The following is a 5,000-nucleotide window of genomic DNA, read 5'->3' as shown; positions in this document are numbered from 1 at the left end:
TGCTTTTATTAAGAGAACTGTAATGTGGTAAGTTTATTTTGAAGAATTATTTGGATTTATAAGTTTGCTGATAGTGTTACTGTTTTGTTTTTGTTTTTGATGAAAATGACATTAAGGATTTATGCACATATTTGCAAATAATCCATGATAACTGTGCAATCTTAAGAGTAAATGGAAATGGTGTAAATGAGGGAGAGATAAGAAATGATTGAATGTAATTTAATTTGCTATTTCATGTTACCATATAACTGTATACACATGGCTCACTATAAGATGACATTCCTTGTGGGAATTATATATACATAGTTATTTATTCACTGTTAATTATATGTGTGTGCATGCGTGCGTGTACGTATACATGTGCTTATGTGTGTGTTATGCAACAGGTACTTAAACCGTTATATGATTTGTGTGTGTGGTCCTGGGTAGGACCTTAAACTGCAACCGGGTAAGGAACTCAGGCTTGGGAAAGCCAGAGTTTTGGGGAGTGTACAGTCACCCCTTAACCTTACTTGCTCTCAGGTCCAACCCTGCCCAGGTTGGTAGTACCTGTTAGGGCCCCGTACCAGGGTCACGGTGAAACCATTGGCAGCAGAATGGTGGATGGTGTCAGGAAGCTTTCTATGGTACAACCATTTTTCTCTGGTTCCTGTCATCACGCATGTCCGGCGCCCAACAGTGCAGCTGTTATCCGCGGCGGAGATGCCTCCTCCAAGTTAGCTGGAGACTGCGACCTAAGAAAGGAAACTTGGGACCCCTACTTAGGTTTTTTCTTCGTGAGAAGACGTCCCTGTCTACCCTTCTAAGGCGTGATCTTATCACCCGGGGGGCCACGGCGGGTCGTACTCGACCCATCCGTCTATGACCATTATCTCGTTAGTGAAAAGAAAGTGATCGAAAGCAGAAGTTTAGAGTTAGATGAATGGAATTCAGAATATCAACTGTTTAGTTTGACGTGAACTTGCATGTTCGTAGATCAGAATTTGCATTGAACTCAACTTTGAAACGCAGGTTGTTTTTTTCAACAAATAAATCACAAAAAAGTATTTTGCATCTCGTTCAAATACGGCCATATATATCAACACAAATAATTTCCTGTACGTGTCATACACTGTCCAGTTAAATGTTAAATGTTACAACTACCTTTTTTTTGAGTAATTTTTGTACGATGTTATTGTATTTTATTTGCGCAATAGCTGTTATGATATATATGTTCTGCGCATATAGTTGTATTTCTTGATTCCATAGCAAAGCCGTGATTGAGTTAGTTATATAAGGTACCAAAGAAATATATATCGTTACCAGCATAACTTGTAACCAAGCAATTCCCAAGAGAAACGGAAATACCTACTAATATTTGTACTCTAGTCACTGTTTAGATTCATCTACCCTTGGTATATTAAAAGAACATGAACAGAAAGGAACCGAACTGAATTTGAAATGCAAAAAAAAGACAGTTATTCAAAGTAAACGACCAAAAAATAAGCAGAGAGACATTCTTTAGCAGAGAAACCTTCTTAAGCAGAGACCTTCTTAAGCAGAGAGACATTCTTAAGCAGAGAGACCTTCTTAAGCAGATACCTTCAGTTTAAAGGGATATCTAAACTTTAGTGGAAAATAATTACACCAAAAAATAATTTCTACCTCCATAAGAAACAATAAGACGTGTCTGAGACTCTGATGCTCAACTGCGGATTCCAGGAGGTAATCACACCCAAAAGAAAGGAAGTTGAAAGGAAGATGCAATCACAGTCCAGCTCTGCACGAGGAGGCTGGACAGAGGCAATCAATCACAGGCCACAGCTCTCATGCACGACTGTCTCTCTTTATCGCCAAAGCACATGGCAATGTAGGCCTAAAGTTCCCGTGATGTCAGTTGCCATGTAGTTCAATGGCCCTTTATATAAATTATGATAGAACTAAATAAACCATTTGGACGACTTAATCATAGGTAAAGATAAAAGGCGTTAGCAATGAGTGACAAAGAAATGAATTCAAAAAGGATAAAAAAGAGAAATTTTAGAAATTATTAAAAAAAGGGAAAAAAAAAGTTTTACAAGGTAAAAAATAAAATACTTGTTACATGGAATAAAACGAGAATAAAAGAAAAGGTTACTCCAAAGAATAAACAATAAAATAAAAAATAGCATAAAACCTGATTAAAACCGGGGAGATAAACCGACCAATCACGGTTAAAAGATGCAGCCTCCGTCATCAGGTAGGAGATAACTCTTTAATAAAACCATTGATAATAATCAGAATAATATTGGCGACAGATATTATAATTGCAATAATGATAAAATTGGCAATGATTATATTGATATTATCATTACTACTATTATTGTCATTTATTGTTCTTGTTATCATCTTCATCACTTTTCTTATCATTATCGTTATCAAAAATATTTCTATCATTATGTTTCATCATCATCTTCATTACCGTTATTCTTATTATCATTATCATCATTATCATTATTGTTACTATCATCAGGATTACCATTATCATCACCTTTAAGAAGATGATGAGGGTGAAGATAATTCTGCTGAGGATGAGGACGATGACTTTTGTTGCTGTTAAACCATTATATATTTTCTTTTTCTTTTTTCTTTTTTATATACAGAAGGCATGGTAGATGGAAGATAGGAGTCGATTCAATATTTATGAACCACCAGTTATAAAATTATATGCAACTTGCCTCATCCTATTCCTCTTATGTTTTCCAAATATTCATTATCACGTAATTCTTGTATTGAGAATACGGGGATGTTTTTGTTCATACTATCTGTGTTTTGTTTAGTTATCCCTTGCAAGTAGCAACAGAAAACGAGATGCATCATATTTTCTCTTAATTTATAATGGAAACTATTTTATATTTTATAGGCACTGTACAATAATGCAGTTATCATTCCGAAGACACGTGTAATTATCGTCTTGCAAAGATTCTTTTTTGATAAGCTATCATATAGATATTTATATTAATATTACTTCATGTACAATGATGGTAAAGCCCGCCCCCTGGTTATGAATAGTAGTTTAAAAATGATTATTGAGTGATATAACAAAACATATAAACAATATGGTAAAATAAAGGGATGCAGATACACGATACAATTATATACAAAATAAAAGTTATAAATGAGATAAAGCTCGCAATGTCGTGAGGTGTATTAGCGGAAGTAATAGCAAACAAGTGGTCGGGTAGCCAAGCAATTATCATTATTACGTGATGAGCCAGACTACACTCCATTTGGGGTGACACACACACACACACACACACACACACACACACACACACACACACACACACACACACACACACACACACACACACACACACACACACACACACACACACACACACACACACACACACACACACACACACACACACACACACACACACACATACACACATACCGTTTGAAAACTGAGGTACATATTCTTAAAGAAAAATAAATTCAATTAAGAAGTCGATCTTCAAGGAAAGGATAAGCCAGATGTTGACTCGCGAGTGAGTGTGCCAACGAGTGTTGAATCGACCTGAGCTTGGTCCTCACCCCTTGTTTTAGTACTTTTGAATTTTTTTTTTACTGAGCATTAGAATTTGGTGTTGCTCACTGGCCCTATAAGTAGGTTGGAGTGAGGTAGATCTTGTTTAGATTCGCTTCATGTATAGATAAATAGTAAGGTTTTACTTTAATTGGTTATGTATGTAAATAGAATAAAAATGGTTTGTTTTGTTCCCCGTCACTATGTAGTATATTGCCTTTTCATTTTTTCTGAATCAGTTTTATACGACTCAATACGACTCAATCTCTTTAGTTTATACGCTAAGCAGGTAAAAAAAAAATTGCCAAGTGTCACCATATCGTAGATCTATATGGCTTACGAGCTTACTTTAACAAAACTGTTAATTTCGTTCATAATTTCACCCCAGGTGTCCGCACACCGCATATGATGTTTGAAAAGAGGCCTACCTAGTTGTGACTGCTTCGTAGAGGCCTGACACCGCAGCGGTTGGTTGTTATATAACGTAGGTTACGTAACATGTCACTCTATGGAAATGTCTAGCGGTTGGCAATACCGTTACCCGGACATACCATGCAACTCACCTCTTCCATCTATGAATGGTTAACAACTGTAATCATTACTATCATCATCATATTCATCATCATCATCTGCATCATCATCACTTTTATAATCTGCATCATCATATTCATCATATTCATCATCATCTGCATCATCACCACCATCACCAGTATCATTACCATCACCACCACCACCATCATCATCACCATTACCATCACCATCACCACCACCATCACTATCATCATCATCACCTCACAGACGACAAGCAAGACTATTACAACCATCCATAGTAAGTGCCAAATCATATCTCACACTGCCCGACAGCTTGGCATTCACCGTAACACAGTAGTACGGTGGATCTGGCAGCGAACAGACAGACAGACACGAGTCTAGGCCCTACGTTGAACACTGTAAAAGGAAGCCAGGTTAATTACTTTCCGTGTTTTATGTGGCTTGATATGATTCTGTACCAGCCTGATGCCAAATATACTTAATACATGCGAGATACGAGGGCTGTGTGTCTCTACAGCGATGCCACGTTTTACTGTTCAACGTTAATTATACGTTAATGATATAGTTTTTATTTATTTATTTATTATTTTATTTTATTTTATTATTATTATTTTTTTTATTTATATAACTAGGTCACAAAGTTCTCTAGTGTACAGATTTGGGGGAATGTGAATTCTTTTGATGACCCATCCCCAACACGTACTGTTTTGGATTCGTCTCTCTCTGTCTCTGCCTCTCTCTTTCTCTCTCTTTCTGTCTGTCTCTCTCTTTCTCTCTCGTTCTCTATCTCTCTCTCTCTCTTTCTTTCTCTCTCGTTCTCTCTCTCTCTCTCTCTCTCTCTCTCTCTCTCTCTCTCTCTCTCTCTCTCTTTTTCTTTCTCTCTCTCTTTCTCTCTCTC

The 5,000-nt window shown here is 36.7% G+C and overlaps 1 protein-coding gene across 6 annotated transcripts in view; it reads left to right on the top strand.

The window, feature by feature from the left end:
- The window catches only part of LOC122242266 (uncharacterized), an 18,584-nt gene extending 17,362 nt beyond the window's left edge, over positions 1 to 1,222 (top strand). For all 6 annotated transcript variants that reach the window (XM_042999531.2, XM_042999532.2, XM_042999534.2 and 3 more), the window contains one exon: positions 1 to 1,222. This exon is cut by the window's left edge and continues 445 nt beyond it. The gene's annotated coding sequence lies outside the window, so the exon portion shown is untranslated.
- The last annotated feature ends 3,778 nt before the right edge of the window (positions 1,223 to 5,000 follow it).

This window comes from Penaeus japonicus, unplaced genomic scaffold, assembly GCF_977035675.1.
Source record: "Penaeus japonicus unplaced genomic scaffold, GWHDUDI00000001_assembly GWHDUDI00000005, whole genome shotgun sequence".
Taxonomy (NCBI): Eukaryota; Metazoa; Arthropoda; class Malacostraca; order Decapoda; family Penaeidae; genus Penaeus; species Penaeus japonicus.
The sequence above is the reverse complement of the archived record's forward strand: the minus strand, read 5'-3'. Positions and strand labels throughout refer to the sequence as shown.